This window comes from Vulpes vulpes, chromosome 12 (assembly GCF_048418805.1).
Source record: "Vulpes vulpes isolate BD-2025 chromosome 12, VulVul3, whole genome shotgun sequence".
In the NCBI taxonomy this organism is placed as follows: Eukaryota; Metazoa; Chordata; class Mammalia; order Carnivora; family Canidae; genus Vulpes; species Vulpes vulpes.
In genome coordinates, this window is record NC_132791.1 from 163,196,775 (window position 1) to 163,216,225 (window position 19,451).

Consider the following 19,451-nt stretch of genomic DNA (forward strand, 5'->3'; position numbering starts at 1 on the left):
GAGGAGCCCACAGGTACCAGGCACCCAAGTAGGCAGGACAAGGACGAGGAAGGAGCAGGAGACACTGTGAGTCTAGATAAACAACAAGGTCCAAAGTCTGCAGTGGCTGAGACAGGCCAAGAGGAATGGAGGAGTCCACAGGAACAGCACCAGGAGGCAAGCTGTCTGCCCTCTGGGTCCCTGGCCTGACTTCTTGTCAGGGAGAGGAGATGTAAAGATCCATGTGTTGGGGAGGGTCTTGACTGAGGCAAATACAGTCTTCCTGAATCTCCTTTAGTGAAGAGCAGGGTGATTCAGGGAAAGGGGCTTGGGGGCTAGACAATGAGATTCACAACTAGGAACTTTTCCTGCTGATCCTGTTGATGTACCTGCACAGATGCACAGAGGTTTGTTCATTAAGGCATTATGTGTAACAGTCAGCAAACAGACTAATAAACAAACAAGGAAATAGCCTAAAGGTACATGAGTAGGAAATTGATTAAACAACCATAGGCAGTGGAATATGGTGTACATATTGGAGTACAGTGGAATATGGAGTACAGTGGAATGGAGTGTATGGAGTACCATACATTCCACTGTATGGAGTACAGTGGAATATGGTGCACCATTAAAAAGAATGAAGTAGGTCCATATGTGTTGACATAAAGTAATGTCTAAAATGCTTTATTTGAAAAAAATCCAATTACAGAACAGGAGTACAGTGTGATATCTGTGTGTAAGAACAGGGGTATACAAATATGTGCTAATATGCATATTGAAAATCTTTAGAAGGAAAGACAGAATGTTAATGGTGGGCTTTTTTGTTATTTGAATATTGTAATATTTTGGAAAAAGGACTATAATTTTATGTGAAAATTAAATAAAATAATTCTAATTTAGTTTACAATAGATGGTGACATGTGACAAGCATGTTTAGTGTCCGTATAGAAAATTAATGTGAACTTAAGATAGTTATAAAAGTTTCATGATGGAAAGCAATTTTTCAGTAAGAATTAATCAATAGGGACACCTGGGTGGCTCAGTTAAGTCTCCATCTTTGGCTCAGGTCATGATCCCAGAGTACTAGGATTGAACCTCACATCAGGCTCCCTGCTCAGTGGGGAGCCTGTTTCTCCCTCTCCCCTTACTCCTCCCCCATGATCATACGCTTTCTCTCTGTCAAATAAATAAATAAAATCTTTTTTTTAAAAAAAGCATCAGTAATGTTAAGGAAGTTTTTGCCTACTATTTCATTTTTTATTCATGAATATAAATATGTTTTCTGATCAAAATGTTAGTATCCAAATAGCCCTTGGATTATTTTTTTATATTTTTTTTTTACTTAAATTCAGTTTGCCAACATAGAGTATAACACCCAGTGCTCATCCCATCAAGTGCCCTTCTCAGTGCCCATCACCCAGTTACCCCATCCCCCGGCCTATCTCCCCTTCCATTACCCTTTGTTTGTTTGTTTCCCAGAGTTAGAAGTCTCTCATGGTTTGTCTCCCTAATTTTTCTCACTCTGCTTCCCCTCCTTTCCCTTATAATCCCTTTCACTATTTCTCATATTCCATGTATGAGTGAAACCATACATGTTCATCATATGATGAACAGTGGTTTTGTCTGAAAAGAAAGCCTGGGGCTAAGAAGGTGCATTCCTACTTTCCTCCTATTTGATTTCTCTTTCTGTGAGCATATCTTATTTCTATAAATATTAATTAATAAATACTGTTTTTAAAACCAGAGTAAAGAAAGATCCATAACTCATTAGAAATAGAAGGGATCTTCTGTAACTCATTGGAGGACATTGCCCAAAAACCTACAGCAAATATCACACTTAGAGATTAAATGAGAAACCTTCCTTTAATGTCAGGCATGAGACAGCAATGCCCAATGTGTGTGCTTCCATCCAACCACACAAAGGATTTAGATTCTAACCTGTGCATTAAGAACAGAAAAGTTAATAAAAGGTGTAAGGTAGAAAGGAGAAAACAAAACTGTCATAAGTCACAAATAATGTGATCATCTGCATAAAAATTCATGAAAATATTTGAACTAATACATTTTTTTTAAACTAAGAGTTTATCTTGGCTGCTGAATTTTAGGCTGATATTTAAAACTCAAGTGTATTCTTATATACTGGCAACAGTACAATTTTAAACTACAATTTATAAGAGCAAGAAAAATTTTATAACCAAGGAATAAGTATAACAAAATATGTGTATGATTTCTATAAAGAAAATTGTAAAACTACAATTATAAAATTTACAACATAAATTACACAATTTACAAAATTGTTTAAAATGTATGTATTGAAACACATTAGGGATGCCTGAGTGACTCAGTAGTTGAGTGTCTGACTTTGGCTCAGGCTCAGGGTGTGATCTTGGAGTCCTGGGATTGAGTCCTGCATCGGGACCCCTGCATGGAGCCTGCTTCTCCTTCTCCCTGTGTCTCTACCTCTCTGTGTGTCTCTCATGAATAAATAAGTAACATCTTAAAAAAAAAAAAAAAAAGAAACACATTAAAAAGAGGAGAGCTATATACCATATTCATGGATAGAGATACTCAATATCTCATAAAGATGTAAGTAAAATCCATATAAATATATCAATTCAATGCAATACCAGTCAAAGCCCCAAAAGGAATTTTGAGGAAATTGACAAGCTTAGCTTAGAGTTTAGATGCAAAAGCAAACAAGACAAAGATTTAAGACTATTTTGAAGGAAGAGGGCAAGGTGAGAGGTTGTGGGCCTTGCCCTTCTAAATATTAGGACTTATTATAAACTTACGAATTGAGACATGTGGTATTGGGACAAAAATAGACCAACAGACTAAAGGAACAGAGCCCAAAACTAAACCTATAGATATACAGATATTCTTTATGTGATAGATGTGGCACTGTTGTGATAGGGTTTAACACATGCTCCCTCCAAATATGGCACCTTGGTATACTGAATAATCTAAATGGAAGGAATTTGAGAAATGATCTCCATCCCTTGAAGTAGATCATAGACCCTCAGAGGACAGGTGCCCTCTCTACACCCAGAGGAAAGGAGCATCATTATCTCCAAAGAGAATGCCAAGAGAAATCTGAATGAATAGATCTTGCTAAATTTCCCGCAGTCTACTCCTCTTGACTCCTACACCATTGTTCTATCACATTTTCCCATGACTTTTCACTCTTCATTAAACCCAGTATAAAAACACTCACATTTAACTATTCTTCAGGTCTCCATTTCCTTGTGAAAGCTCCTGGGTCATGGAGAATTTGTTTTTTTTAAGATTTTATTTATTCAGAGAACACAAACAGGGGGAGAAGCAGAGGGAAAGGGAGAAGCAGACTCCCCACTGAGCTGGGAGCCCAATGCAGGGTTCCATCCCAGGCCCCTGGGACTGTGACCCAAGCCAAAGGCCACCCAGGTGCCCAGAAGAACTTATGTTAAGTAAATTTGTATGCTTTTTGTTAACCTATCTTTGGCACAGAGCCCCCACCAAGAACCTAGAAAGGTAGAAGGAAAATATGTTTTTCCTCCCTACAACAGATAAGTGGTAAAAGACTGGAGTGGTAATTGGTGCTGAAGATCAGGTTGCATTTCTAGAAAAAATTAATTTACTTCACACCAGACACAAAAGTATATTCCAGGGGAATTAAGCATGAAAAGCAAAATTTGAAAAAATTAAGGGAAAGTTAGGAGAATACTAACAAAAGATTTCTTAACCAAGACTCAGAAAGTACAAATCATAGATAATAAGGCAGACAATTCATTAAAATTAGAAACTTCTGTCCACCAAACATCAACAACACCAGAAACAAAAGGACAATACAAGACAGAGACTGGGAAAAGATATAGGTAGAGTTTTTAAACAACAAATGATTCACATTTAGGATTTATTAAGAACCCCTACAAGGAATTAAATAAAAGGGGACCCAAAAGGGAAATAGGTGAAAGCTGTGAACCGAAAATTCACTACATGTTTTTCCTATGCTTTTCAGTATGCATGAGATATTTCATGATTTACAAAACCAAAGCTCTAGTGTCAAGTTTCCCAGTCTGCCTGTATCATTTTGGACAAGTCACCTGCCCATCTCTGTGCCTCCTACCTCCTTTGTAAAATTGAGGGTTGCATTGGAGGACCTGCCATGTCCCTTCCAGCCATAAAATTCCATAACTTGTCAATCCATAAATGGATAAAGTGGTGTGTCCATACAATGGACTATTATGTGGCAATAAAAGCAATGAAACACTGCCACCTGCCACAGTGGGGATGCACCTGAAAACAGTATGCAAAATGAAATTAGCTAGACACAAAGGGCCACATATTGTAGGATTCCATTTATACAAAATGTGCAGAATAAGCAAATCCATGGAGACAAACAAAAGGCAGATTCTTGGTTGCAAGAGGCTGGCAGGAAGGGGAGACCTGGAGGGGATGGTGGCTAATTGGTGCAGGTTTCTCATTGGGGTGACAAAAATGTTCTAAAATTGATTGTGAAAATGATTGCACAAGTCTGTGAATACACTCAAAACCGTAGAGTTGTGAACTTCAAGTGCGTAAACTATATAGCTTGTGAGTTGTATCTCGCTAAAACTCTGAAAAAACGAAAGTTTCCATTTCCCAAAAAGCAAAATTTTCAGTGACCCTGTGTTCATCCTGTGACTATTCACTCTGCAGTGGCAGTGAGCCCCTCCCTGGCGTTCTAGTTAATACAGATTCCCTGGCTCAGTTAGCTCTTTAAGAGAGTTGGGGACAGCCTATTAGTAAAAGTGGGTGTTGGTGACTAACTTCTGCCTCTCCTGAGACACATCTCATGGATTTGGATGTTGTGGACAGGAAAAGGATCGTGGTGTGGCAGGCAATCTGATAAAGGGAGCTAGGAAGGGGAAGGTCCTATTAGTCAAAGTGCATGAAAGCATTCCTCTACAACTGAAGGTAGAGAAAATAAAATCCTGACTCTGGTGGCTGTCATTGCCACCAAAAAAAAAAAAAAAAAAAAGAGAGAGAGAGAGAAAACGAATGAAAATATGAGTAGCAAGTGGGATGCTGAGATGTTTCATGATCAAGCTATAGTCCTAGAATGAAAATACAGTAGCTTTGGTTGTTTCCAGCTGTAAAAGTGATTTGATGCCGGATATCAATTTTATGGCCTTTCCCAGGGTGTAATAACTGGAAAGTGCTCAAGGAAAATCTCTGTCCGAAATCTAGCAGCACTCCGCATGGGTCCTCCTGCCTGTACGAGTGAGAGCTGATGGGGAGCTAGCAAATAATTACATTATTTCTGCAGTAAAGCCCGATACGTCCCTAATAAAAGTTAATGATTATGCGCAGATTTTCAGACATTCGGAGTCTAGACTGAAGACACTAAAAGGAATCTTTGTACGTTCACTCTTCAGCATTCCAGGTGAGCAGGACTTTAAGGTGACTTCAGCGCCAGCCTCAAGCTGTTTGTTCCCTTTGGTCATCTGCACGGTCCCGCTTAGGAAAGTCCCGTTAGGACCCTCGGAGTAGATCAAGGATGTATTTTATGTTCTGAAACATTAGAAAGCCACAGTATTAAAACATAAATACAAAGGCAGAACACTTTAAAATGAGAAAAAAACATCCTTTCTTGGTAGGGTTGGAAGCTTCATCTCTTTCCCTAGACACGGTAAATAGATCCTTCTCTCTTCCTTCCCCAGTGGGAAGAGCAGGAAATGGGCAGAGAGGGGTGGGCAGGGAGTAGTGATACTCTGTCTTAGCTGTAGGATTTCAGAATTGGGAAAGAGCCTCAGGAGCCCTCAAGGCCAACTTTTTATCTCACGGAAGAGGAAACCAAAGCTCAGGAAAGTCAGATGACTTGCCTAAGGTCATTGGCCTCAGGCCCCTGGGGAGTTAATGTATTAGGGAGGATTGATGACTTTATGCATTTAAAAGAATGAACTCCCCTAGTTAGAAGATCACTCTGATACCTCATTTATTCATCCAATGAGCATTTACTGAGCACCTGCTCTGTGCCAGGCTTGGGCCTGTAATGACAGCTTGTCTCCTGCAGCTGCCCTCTTGTGGCAAAGTAGGGAGAAGGGTGAGCAGGTGAGTCCACAGGATACCTACTAGGACTGCTGGGACTGGGACTAAGGGGTTTGGGAAGGCTCCTCTGAGAAGAGGACGTCTGATCTGAGACCCGGGAAGACACGGGAGCAGCCATGAGAAATGAAGAGGCTGTGCTTGCACTGGGAAGCCAGGGCAAGGGGCGGAGGCCAGCGAGCGAGGCTTGTTTGGAACAGAGCCAGGTGGCAGCAGGACTAGTTATTGGACAGGAGGCCACAGGGGGTTATAAGAGAAGGAGGGACAGATGAGCAGAATGGGTGGTGGAGGGGAGAGGGCCAGAGGGGAGGTGACCAGGAGATGGGGAGGAGGCTTCTCAGGTCTCCAGGTGAGTCACTTATGGTCATGGTGGAGGTGGAGAGCAGGGCCTGGATTCAGGTCTCATTGTGGGAACTAGTTAGAGCCACCTCGTCCAGGTGGTCTCTGGGCTCTGCTGACAGTGCATCGACTGCGTCTCTCTCCACCTATCACCTGTCTGTGTGCCCTCCCTGCTCTGTCAAGCCCTCCTGGCCAAGACCCATAGTAGGGCATGTGCTTGACATCAAGACCAGACCACATCAAAAAACAATATTTTACTGAAATTCTCTTGAGTGCTGCATTCCAGCATTTTCCATTTTGCTCTCTTTTGTTTTTGAAAATGCAGGTTGCAATGCACTGAATTGGTATAATGGCCTGCTACTGGAGGAAAGTACTGCCCTGGAGATGAGGCCATCTGAAGTCCTCCTCTTCACCCCACCCCACCCCGGCCTTCCCCAACCATCAGGTTGCAGAGGGCTTGTAGGGCTTATGTTCCTCATGTCTAAATATTAAAACAGTATACATCAATTAACTATGATAAATAAAATAAAGCATGTAGACCCACCCTAGACTTCTGTGGGGCCAGGAAATGTACGTGGAGCCCCTGGCCCCTGGCCCACGCGTCTGTGCACCCCGCCTTCGGCTCTGCTCACAACACCCAACCCGCACATCCAAGCTCTACTCCAGCCTCCCCTCTCACATCCTGTTGTCCCTACCTCACACCGCTCACCTCGAGGGGCCTACTCCACCATCCAAAGGGCAGGCCCTACAAGTTTGCTTGGGGCCATTGGGGCAGGGGATTCTCAGGTCCCAGAAAACCAAAGTATGACCTAGAAGTGAAGACTGAGATCCTTGCTCTTTGGGGAAGGGTTCAGTCGCTGGAGGACCAAAGTGGGGTCCTTGCAAGTAGGAGACCCCAGACAGGGCCCCGCCTGGGCTGGAGGTACAGCAGAGGTCATTTTGAGGTACCACCATCATGCCTGCCTGCCTTCTCTGCAGGTGGGTGCTTTCTTTTATGATTTGGTTGGTGCAGACCCTTTCTTAAAGTTTAAATAACTTGGTTCATATCATTCAGAAGTAAAAGGCCAGTTCTGGTATCAAAGAGGAAGGCCAGGCACCTGGGAATGTCTCGTGCATCCTTAGGGTGGTGATCAGTTCTTTACCAGAGGCCTGAAGAGTGTCCTTGGCTGGTGCCCAGGTGGTCCACACACTACTCAAGAAGACCCATTGTTGAAGGGACACCTGTGGATTCTGAGATTGTTGTTCCTGTCCCTTCTAGAAGACCATCCAGGCAATTAAAAATACAATTACAGAAGGCTTCTAAATTTATTTGCTCCACTGTTAAAAATAATGCATACTTTTATAAAAATGGGTGAAACAAAAAAATATCAAGAGAAGCATAAAAATAAACCACAGTGCCACCTCTCACAGAAAACCACTACACATTTTGATGCATCATTCTGGTCTTTTTTTCCATGTTTGTCTGTGTATCCATCTAAGTACATGTTTTGGGGGGGATTTATGACCATATTGCATATGCTGTTTTGCTTGAGGGCTTCCTTCTTCACTTAACTATACCATGAACATTTGCACATATTAGATATTCTTCTAAGACTGGGTCATGAGCATGTTTACAGCTTTTGATAATCTTTTTCAAATTGTACTCCAGAAAGACTGTAGCACTTTGTGCTCAAACTCAGAGTCTCCCTGAGGGCATGGGGGCTCTGGCGTGAGCCGCTAGCAGAAGCAGAGAGGTCAGGAGCACAGACCCCTGCTTAGCTCTAAAGCCTGGTTCTGTACTTCACCCTGTGTGACCTTGGGACGGGTTACCAGATTTTCTAGCACAGGGGTTGGTCAGCTTTTTCTGTAAAGGGGCTGATGAGGACCGCCTTCATGGGCATTCATCCTGGGCAGTCACTGAGGGCCGTAGGCTTAGAAGGGCGCACGTTTAGCTTAATGCTCTGCTGCCTCTGCTTTGAAAAGTCATAACAGTTTATAAACAAGGGGCCCCAAATTTTCCCTTTGCGTTGGGCCCTGAAAACAGTGAAGCTGTCCTGAACTGGAGGCAAATATTCTGAGCTTCGGGGGCTGCATGGTCTCTGCTGCTACTACTCTAGATTGCAGGTGTAGAGTGAAAGCAGCCAAGATGATATGTCATGAATGGGCATGGCTGTGCTCCAGTAAAACTCTACCTACGAATGCAGTCTGCAGGCTGGATCTGGCCATAGAGTTGCCAGTTGCCAACCCTGGGCTGCTGCCTCAGTTTCCCAATGGGGCAAATGGGAAGAATATTATTCATCTTACATGACTGTTCTGAGAAGCAGTCACTGAGACAAATAAAGCACCTGAACAGTCAGCATTATAGTAAGTATTAGGCAGTGTGAGCTACTTTTATCTTTAAAAAGAATATTATTTTTTTAATTGTGGGAAAAAATAATTTAAAAAAATTTTTAAAAATAGTGGCGAGTTAGATACAATAAAATTGATTATCTGTAAGTGAGCAGCTGAGTGGGATCAAGCACATTCACACTGTGGTGTACCCATCACCACCGTCCCTCCCCACTGCTGTGGTTACCTTGCAAAACCAAAACTCTGTCCCCACCAAACACTGACTCCCTGTCCTCCCTCCCTGCCTCCTTCTGCCAGCCCCCACCCACCACCCTTCTACTTCACCTGTCTCCAGGAGTTTGACTCCTCAAGGTATCCCATGTAGGCAGAATCATCCAGTCAGTATATGTCCTTCTGTGACTGGCTCGTTTCACTGAGGAGAATGCCCTCAAGGTTCATCTTTGTTGTAGTGTGTGTCAGAATTTCTTTCCATTGTAAGACAGAATAATATTCCATCGTCTTAGCTCAGGCTACCTTAACAAGGTACCAGAGACTGGGTGATAAACAACAGGAATGCATTTGCCCGCAATTCTGGAAGTTAAAAGTCCAAAAATCAAGATGTCCACATGGTCGATTTCTAGTGAGAATGCTTTTCTGGCTGGTAGGGGCCATCTTCCGCTTGTGCCCTCAGTGATGGGGACAGAGAGAGGGAGAGCAAGTGGTCTGGAGTCTCCTCTTACAGGGCACTGATCCCAACTCAGGGCCCCACCCTCATGACCTCATCTAAACAGAATCACCTCCCAAAGGCCCCACCCCCAAATGCGCTTCCTGGCGGCTGGTATATCTTCTTGGCAGAAATGCCTGTTCAAGTCCTTTACCTGTTTCTGGGTTGGGTAGTTTGCTTTTTTGTTCTTGAGTCTTAGGAGTTCTGTATATATCCTGGATATTAATCCCTTATCAGATGTACAATTAACAAATCTTTTCTCCCATTCTGTGGGTTGCCTTTTTACTCTATTGATAGTGCAACTTTGATGCACCAAAGTTCTCCATTTTAGAGAAGTCCATTTTTTTCTATTTTTCTTCTAATACCTGTGCTTTTAACTTCATATCCAAAAAATTATTGCAAAACCCAGTGTAGTGAAGCTTTATTTCCTATTTTTCTTCCAAGAGGTTTATAGTTTTAGCTCTTATGTTTAGATCTCTGATCCATTTTGAGTTAGCTTTTCATATCATGTTAGGTAAGAGTCCAACTTTGTTCTTTCGCATGTTAATGTCCAGTTTTTCCAGCGCAGTTTTTTATTTGTTTTATTTTTTGAGAGAGAGAGAGAACACAAGTAGGAGAGGGGCAGAGGGAAGAGGGAGAGAAAGAATCCTAAGGAGGCTCCACTCAGTGTGGAGCCTGACATAGGGCTCAATCTCATTACCTGAGATTGTGATCTGAGCCAAAATCAAGAGTTGGACACTTAACCAACTGAGCCACCCAGGAGCCCCTCCATTTGTTGAAAAGACTGTCCTTTCCCCCATGGAATGGTCTTGGCACCCTTGTTGAACATCATTTGGCCAGTTATATGAGGATTTACTTCTGGGACATCTATTTTATTCTGGTCTAGATTATTCCACCGGTCTAGAAGTCTTGTCTTTCTGGCAGTACCAACCTGTTTTGATTATTGTAGCTTTGCAGGAAGTTTTAAGATCAGGAAGTGTGAGACCTCTTACTTTATTCTTTTCCAACACCGTTCTGGCTATTTGGAGTCCCTTGCAATTCCACATGAATTTTAGGATGGATCTTCTATTTCTGCAAAAAGAATTGTTAGAATTTTGATAGTGATTGCACTGAGCCTGTAGACATGACAATTACTTTTTAAGGAGTTTGTAAATTATGGTATTGAAGTGATATTTTGTTGTTTTAACTTGTGTTTCTTTTATTGCTAATAAGGCTGATTAACTGTATCTCTCTCTCTCTTTTTTAGAAGAGGGAGAAGAGCTGAGGGAATGGGAGAGAAAGAATTTTAAGCAGGCTCCATGCCCAGTGTGGAGCCTGGTGAAGAGTTCGATCTCATGACCCTGAGATCATGACCTGAGCCAAAATCAAGAGTCAGACGCTGAACTGAACCATCCAGGCACCCCATATCTCTCCTTTCTGAGTTGCCTGCTAAACTTTTTGCCCACTTGTTCACTTAGAGTTTAGGGATCACATATATGAAGGATATAAGACTATCAACACTTCTTTTGCTACATAAAAAAATCACCAGTCATTGGGCACCTCTTTAGACAAGCAGCTGTGCTGGATGTTGGCCTACATGGTGTGGTGAAGAAAACCCCACAATCCCTGCCTTCAAGGGGCAGGCAGGGAGGCAGTCGTGACAGAATTATCCGAATATGTAATTATGAAATGGGATAGCCACGTAAAGGGGAGGGGATCTGATCTAGTCCAGGGCTCAGGAAGGTTCTTCTCAGGAAGTGATGCTGGAGCTGTGCTTTGAAGGTGGAGTGAGCAGGAAATAGGCACCTGCGGTGGGCGGGGCAGGGGCTGGAGAGACCTTAGCCCCGGCAAGCCCTGAGGCCCTGAGGAGCTGGGTGTGTCCAGAGACAGGAGGGGAGGCGTTTCCAGCTGGAATGTGAAGGATGACATTGAAGGGAAGTGGAGATGGACACAGAGACTAGAGTTCCAGATTAAGGCGAGGCAGTCAGACAGGCAGCAAGCAATTATTTATGTTGTGTTTCTAGACTCTTTGTCCACAGCTATGAATAAGACAGCTACCCAAGGCCTAGGTGCATAGCTCACGGTTCTTTAAGCTTTGCCATTTTCTTGGATGAATTCACCACCCGTCATAGGGAAGTTTCCTTGATTGGCTCTTTCACCTGTCCATTTATTCCACAGGTAGTCACCGAGCACCTATGATGTGCAGGCTAGTAAATAAGCTAATCTCAGATGCTGATGAGTTTTTGGAAGTGAACAAAGAGGGGAAACGGTGGAGAGATGACCGGGCTCTGTGTTGGGAGCTAGCGTGGCAAGAACTCTGAGTAGCCACCTTGAGGGTGGTAGCAGGGGAGCGGTGTACGCCCCTGAAAGTGGAATAGGCTCTTCATTGTCATCCTCAGGGCAGAGGGAAGTTGAAAATGGTTTTCAGTCAGGAAGTGGCTCCGTCAGGTTTGTGGTTGGGAAAGGTCCCTCTGGCTTCTCTGAGGATGATGAAGCCAGGGCTGCTGAGTAGACCCCAGAGGTCACAGGAGGTCATTTCTGTGGTCCACGTGGGATGAGGGCATCCTAAGAAGGACTGGAGGCAGTGAACACTCAGTGAGGTAGGTGGGTGGCTCCAAGGCATTCTAGAAGGATAATCCACAAGACCTGGCAAAGGGTGGGTCAGGTCCGGGCAGGGGGGACCCAAGAGGTAGTCCCAGGTCCCATGAGTAGAACTGGAGAGTGCGCTATTTAATGAGAAACAGCCCAGAAGAGCCGTGCCATGGGAAAAGACCTTGAGCTTGGTCACAGAGCACTGGGTGAGAGAGAGGAAAGTCATGAGGAGGGACCCTGGTTTCCAGCTTACACTACCTAGAAAGATGGTGCTGTTTTGTGGCAAACACCCTTCCTCACTTGTCATTGGCCTTTTACCTTTTGGGGGTATGGGGTTATTTCAGCTCACCGTGAAAGAGTGGCTCGCCTGTACGTTTATTAATGTTGACGTGAGATATATCCAGATCATAGATTTTGGGGCCACGCTACAGCCTTACGTTAAAAAAATAAAGTCCTTGGTGTGCTCTAAGCAATAATACAAGGCCATGCCTGGACACAGGGTCGAGCTCACCACTTCTTCTAACAGCCAGAGAAACCGAGTTTGTTTCACGATCAACTCCCACGCCACCATCTTCCGCAAATCCTTGAGTCCCAGATGTGACCGAAAAGAACCTCGGACCGTGAGTTGCCACTGCTCCCTGGAGGCCGAGCACCTGCTGAATCCTTAGACAATTACAAAAACAACAATCTCGCTGGTTCCCGGTACGGCTGTGAGCCACAGAAATTAATTACATCACCTGTAAAATTAGCCGGTGTTTTGCCTCCACAGGTCAATGTTCAGGCCGAGAAATGGTTTAGTGCTTTCAAACACGGGGCTCAGCACATAAATATTTATCACAGGGACTCATTGTACACGGGGTGTTTACCTTATCAGGCAGTTACCTGGGGCAAAGAGTCCACTGTCTGCTTCCTGTCCCAATTTCTCTTGCCCAAGACCTTGGGCAATTGTTTATTTGACAGAGTGTTCTGTCCCATTCCCTTTCTTCTGGGAATAAAGGCGCAGCCTGCTAATCAAGCACATCACCCGGTCCACAAATACCTGGGGAGAGTTCTAGGTGTTTGCTTGAGAGATCCAACAACGGTTATGAAAGAGAAGACTTCTGTGACACCCACAGGAAGAGCAGCGAACATGCCTTTCTCCAGCCCCGACTCCTGTTTTGTTTTGGTTAGTGTTTCGAAAGCTCCCCGTGGATTCTGGAAAGCCCAAGATCTCGAGAGTGAAGGCCATGCAGCAGACACGGGCGCACAGCGATCACAAACATGATTTGTGGCAAAAACACAGCCTTCTTTTTATTACTGTTTTCTATGTTTATGAAGCAGGAATGTTAGAGAAACATTGGCCAAGTTGGCTTGAATCTGGCCACATATTTGTTTTGGCCACTCTTAGCTTTTATTTCAAAAGTTCTCATACTCCCCAGCTCGGGCGATTGTTACATAAGAAAGCCCTGCTGGGCCATGCGCCAAAAATTCAACTCAGCATTTTTCCACCTCCCCATGGTGGTCTGGGGAATGGGTTTGTGAGCCTGTGGAACAGAAGTCTCAGGGTAAATGAAATGAGCTGATGTGCAAGGAGCCTCTCACAACATAGTGTTTTTCAGGTGTTGGTTTTCTTAGACCCCAATGTCTGGTTCTCACTAATCAATCATTACATCCCCTGCGTGGATTTATCAGAATCTCTTAGCCTTGTCTGTCTGAGTAGCTACTAACTGTTAAAGTTTCCTAGCAACTATGCACAGTTAGATTTTTGCTGGTTTTTTTTTGTAAGATTTTAGTTATTTTTTTTTAAAATAATGCTTGACTTCAAATGGTTTTTTTTTAAAGACTTTATTTATTTGTTCAGAGAGAGAGAGAGAGAGAGAGAGAGAGAGAGAGGCAGAGACACAGGCAGAGAGAGAAGCAGGCTCCATGCAAAGAGCCTGACATGGGACTTGATCCAGGGTCTCCAGGATCATGCCCTGGGCTGCAGGCGGCGCTAAACCGCTGCGTCACCAAGGCTGCCCTAGATTTTAGTTATTTATTCATGAGAGAGAGAGGCAGAGACATAGGCAAAAGGAGAAGCAGGCTCCCTGCGGAGAGCCTGATTGCGGGACTTGATCCCAGGACACAAGGATCATGACCTGAGCCAAAGGCAGATGCTCAACCGCTGAGCCACCCGGGTGCCCATTTCCAGTGTTTTGTGGGAATTCGTGGCTACATGCACTGTTAGGTTTTAATTTGCAGATATTCTAATTTGCATTTAATTTGGTCATTTCTATTTCTTCTTTCTGAATGGCCTGCTGTCCTTTGCCTACTTTTTCTGGAGTTTTTTTGGAGTTTTAATGTCATAGAATATCAGACCTTCTTTCAGTAGATAAAATCACCAGTTATCCATCGGGCACTGCTCTAGTCCTGGGCCTTGTGCACGGTTCTTCTGTTTGTTCTAAATATATCCCTTCCAGGTGTCATAAGATACTATTTCTACCTTTGCAAAAAACAAATTCATATTGATATCCAGTGATTCCACAAGGACAGGGCTTGGTCTGTCTGTGTGTCAGTGAATTCCAGCACCCAGACAAGCCTGGACCACGTAGACATTTGAAAAATTTGTCTAATAAACAGAAAATCCATCAAGAAATTATTCTCTATTTTTCCCTAGAGGCATCCTTTTTCTAGGAAAAAGAAAAAAGGTCCTAACCTCCTTATTCTAACCCCAGTATCAGCCTCTCATTCTCCTGATTATTTTAGTGTTTTTTCAAGATATTTTCTTAACATACAATAATTAAGAATGCGTATGCTATCCTAGATTGTATACAAACGTGGGAACATATGTGTTTTATGAGTTTTTGGCCACAGCAACCTATTAGCCAGTGTCTTCATTGGAATGATCCACTTGACCTCCCTGAAAACTGATATAATGGAACTTATTACCCTATCCTTATAATTTTGCCAGATTTCCCCAATTCATTAGCTTGTACTTGTCAACCCCAAAACAAGTTTTCAGGGCTACAGAATCCTTACGCATATGGGGAATGGGTCATGCCCACATCTGTAGAATGAACTGAGGAATTTTGAGACGATCCCTCCTGCTCCAGAACCTTTCCCACATTCAAGATGAACCTCGTCTGAGTTCCATTATTTATTGAGTGCTGACTTTGTGTCTGGTATTATGTGAGGCACCAGCAGCAGAGATTTGTGCCTGGGGGCTAAAGATTTCCAGGCATTCTCTTTTAAAAAGTAAGTTCAACCAGGAATGGACATCACATTAATCATGGATGCCTGAATCAATTTATGAGGTCCCTCAGGTTTACCAGACCCCAAAGGGGTGGAGTCAGGATTCCCACCCAGGTAGCCTGGTGCCATAGAACCCAAACGAGTGTGGCCTTGTACATCATGGGGAGGTCACCCATGTATTTACTGTAGTGGTCCTGCCATTCTCCAACATGTTTGGAATTACTCTCTTGGAATTTGATCAGAAACCGAAGGACTCGGAATCTAATTATGGCTCTCCCTAGTGAGTCGCTAAGAGGCCATAAGTCAATCACTTCACTTCTCCAGCCCCCTTTCCTCATTTGTAAAATGAGATCAAGCCTCATGTCTGATGAGATTCCCTCCAGCTCTAACGACCTGCAGTCCTGTCTTAACCATGGCATTTCCTTTCATTAGAAGCTTGGTTTTTGTGCTCTCTTCTGTAAAATAGGGATATTTAAACTTGCCTAGCCTGTCTTGCTGGGTTGCTGGGTGTGAATTACATGACAGAATAGCTTTAAAATCATTGAAGGGAACAGGAGATGGATATAGGTTCCGGTCTTGGGACTTTATGTCATCCAATGTCAGGCCACTGCTACTTCTAGGCTCAATTCAGTTTGAAGTTCAGCTAATAACAGTTTTTGGAACATCTACTCTGTGTCCGTACTTCCCCAGGCTCTGGAGGAACAGTGAATACATGGATTCAGCACCCGAGTGAGACATAGACACCGAAACGAGTCAACAGACTCTACAAGTTCATCTAAGATGAGGGAAGCACTGTCAAGGACACCAGCCAAGGGCTGAGCTGAAGACGAACAGTCCACCCTGGTTGGCTCAGTCATCTTAGAGGAGGGTCTATTTGAGACCTAAAGCCTCCCCACCCCCAAAGATATGTCAAAGTCCTAACCCCCAGTACCTGTGAGTGTGACCTTCTTTGGAAATGAGGTCGGTTAGACCTCATTGGAGTTGGTTAAGATGGAGGTGATACTGGACTAGGGTGGGCCCTTAATCCACTGTGACTGGCATCTCAGAAGAAAAGACAACAAATGCAGAGGAAAACCCCTTTGAAGACAGAGGCAGAGACTGGAGCAAGGCATCTGCAAGCCCAGGAATGCCAAGGATTGCTGGCAACACAGAAAGCTAGAACAGGCAAGCAAGGATCCAGCCCTGCTGGTTTCAGAGGGAACGCAGCTCTGACAACACCTTGGTTTTGGACTTCTGGTTGCTAGAATTGTGAGATATTTCTGTTGTTTTGAGCCACTCAGTTTGTGGTCATTCCTTAAGGCAGCCCCAGGACACTAGCATCAATGTGTAGGAGCCAGGCACAGAAAAAATGGGAGAAGAGGGTCCCAGGGCTGATGGAACAGCATTGGCAGTGGCTCTAAGGAGGCATAACCCTGGCGAGTTCAAGGAACTGTAAGAAAGCTTGCAAGGCCCAGCCCCGTCTGCTACTAGGGCCACCAGGGAACGTGTCTGGTTGTTAATGATGGCACTAGGAGATGGTAGAGGGTGCCAAGCAGAATAGCAGGACGAGCCTGGTAAGAAGGCTGTGTGTAGGAAGAGGATGGGGTGGTGGGAGGGGAGCCCAGAATCTGGAAGCTGGTGCCCCTGTTCTAAGATGGTGCAGTGAGAGAGTGGCGATGGAAAGTTCTGGAAAGTATGATAGAAAAACTGAGTGGACTGGGGGCAAATCTGGTGCAAATATGTTCAAATTATAAATAAAGGCTTTAAATAAGTTGGTGTTCAGGCTGATGATGTTCTTCATGAGTGGGCGAGAATTGGGGAGGAGCAGGTTCGAGGGGGGAGGGGATACGGAGAGTTTGCTGATCTGTTATTATTTGGCTCAGTCTTTTGTCTTATTCATCAAACTTGGCTCCAAAGGACTTGGCAGATTCTGTAATTCAGGCCCCCTCATCCTCCTCCAAAGAGATGCAGGAGCCCCCGAGGCAGATATTCAGGAGAGAGTCTTGTCCTGCAAAGGAATTTCAATCATGTCCTTTCAAAGGGTGTAATCATTTGACTAAATCTCCTACTTTGAAGAGGAAAACACCTTTGAATATGTAAGTTCTGGTGTGTTTATAAAAACAGTCCATCGAATTGCTTTATAGCCATTCCCTCTGAGTCCAGGTTTGCAAACATCATGTCCGTGCATGTCCTCAAGGTGCTTAGCTTCATTATCAAAGGCTGTTTGCTTCTAAATAAATAATAAATGTATTTTCCCATTCCCACTTAATTAGGAACTTTATAAGCTACCCATGAGCTAAGAGTCTCATGATTAAAACAGCATGTAGCCGGAAATTCAAAACAGCAGTGCATGTGGCTCTCATAGCTCGAGACTCCGTTTTTCTAAGAGTTATGATAATGTTCATGGTAACAGAAAGAGGCACTAGCTACTGTAGTAGCCATTTTTATATGAAATGCTCTGTAGGATAAGGCTGGGGAAAAGACTCTACAGTGTTGGGGATGGCAATAAAAAGGTAGAGGCAAAAAAAAAAAAAGGTAGAGGCAGCCAGTGCAAAATGGAACTTGATTATATCTCAAAACTATGTAAACACCCAGACCCCCTTCCTTCTCACTCTCCCTGGTTGATGTCATCACCTCCCAGAGCTTTACTTATTGTCACACAGGCTGGTGACCCTTAACTTAAATTGTCATTGCCCGGTCCTGCTCCTGAGCTTCAGACCAGGGCCCCTTGTGTCCTGTTAGGTAAGTCCTTGCAGTCCAAGGCTCCTGAATGGAATGTGCCCCAACAGAACTCTCATCTTCCCACCCACCCACCCACACCTGCTCTTCCCTGGGCTCTTGCCTGGTTTCCCCGCCCCAAACAGCATCAGGCCTCAGGGGGCTGTTCCTGATCATCTGCCATTATCCCCGCAACCATCTTTTGTCACCTGCATCATTGTCAGCTCTCCCTGGCTCACTCCAGTCCCCTACTTTCTGATCTATTGTCTGCATTGCAGGCAGGATAATATTTCATGAGTGCAAATTTACTCATGTCATATTCTTTTTTTTTTTTTTTTCATGTCATGTTCTTTAAAAGAAAGAAAACAACTCTTTGATATCCTTTCCTTTATTACTCTAAAGAGAAACCCAATTTCCTTAACTTGGCACTCTGGTCTAATTCCGTCTCCCCATTCAGGGACACTCTCCCCTCCAATCTCCCCTGACCTTGGGACTGAGTCCAGTGCCCCCATGGTGCCCGCGCACCCTGTAGCTCTGTAGAGACACACATTTTACAATGCATGGAGACCGCCTGATTACTTACTTGCACATGCGGGTGCATGGAAACATCCATTTCCCTCTTCCTCTTCAATCAAATTTGACTCCTAACCCCCATCCTGCTAGGGAAGCAGGAAAGTTAATATCACTCATTCCTGAGGTTCCTGATGTTCCCTCATCCTGGCCCAGTGCTCCAGTCAGAGTGAAACATTGGAGGCAGTCCTCTGAGGGTACCATAACTCCAGATATCCTTGCCCCCACCCACTCTGCTCCTGGCCATTCCTGGACACTAGCCCCTCAACCCAGACTGGAGCCCTGGTGCCCAACTGCCTCCAGGAGGAATGGACTTACTCTCCGTCCTCTGACCAGTCTCAGGGGCTCTTTCCAACCAGGGACAGCCAGCTCTATCTCCCCAGTGAGTTCAGGTTTTTCTAGAACACAAGGAAGGTGGCTTCTTGATAATTTCTGCCACAAAAACCTCCTCTGGGGAGGACTCAGTACTGGAGATGGGAAAGTACAATGAGCCCAACGTGGGTTGCCATCCCTGTAAGTTATCCTGGACTTGCCTCCCTTCACTCAGCAGTGACCTTGAGGACAAGGCCATGTCCCTTTCTAACTGCCTGACACAGCGCCTGGTAATCAGAGGAAGATCAGTGATGAAGTATCACTCCAGACCTACCAGATGTGCAAAGATGAAGAAGTCTGATGGGGCCAAGTGTCTCCAAGGAAGTGGAGAATCAAGAGCCCTGAGACACTGTGGAGGGATTATAAATCCCTTTTGGGAGCAGACAAAAATACCAAGTAAAGTTAAGAATTTCACCCTGACATCCCACTTACAGTGTAAACCTGGAGAAACTTCTGCCCAGGGGCATGTGAGTGATCACACAGATGTTTGTTGCAGCATTGTTGATGACAGCAAAGTCCTTCAAAGAACATGGACATCCATCAACAGGTCAAGTAAATTATAAAATATCTTTATGTAGAGTGGTATTCAGCTGTGGGCTTCCACGTGTTTGTTCAT

The 19,451-nt window shown here is 44.3% G+C and overlaps 2 long non-coding RNA genes across 4 annotated transcripts in view; one reads left to right on the top strand and one right to left on the bottom strand.

Annotated features, from left to right (window-relative positions):
- Positions 1-16,951, top strand: part of LOC112924678 (uncharacterized) — a 31,791-nt gene extending 14,840 nt beyond the window's left edge. For 2 of the 3 annotated variants that reach the window (XR_011996038.1, XR_011996036.1), the window contains exon 5: positions 15,887-16,951. This is a non-coding gene — a long non-coding RNA (uncharacterized lncRNA). Of the gene's footprint in view, positions 1-6,709; positions 6,922-15,886 lie in introns of those variants that run through there. The other variant, XR_011996037.1, reaches the window with a different exon arrangement.
- Positions 1,824-14,354, bottom strand: LOC140594770 (uncharacterized). Its single transcript, XR_011996035.1, has 2 exons — positions 9,037-14,354; positions 1,824-5,511 (listed from the first exon to the last, which is right to left on the bottom strand). It is a non-coding gene; the product is annotated as an uncharacterized lncRNA (long non-coding RNA).
- Positions 16,952-19,451: the final 2,500 nt, after the last annotated feature.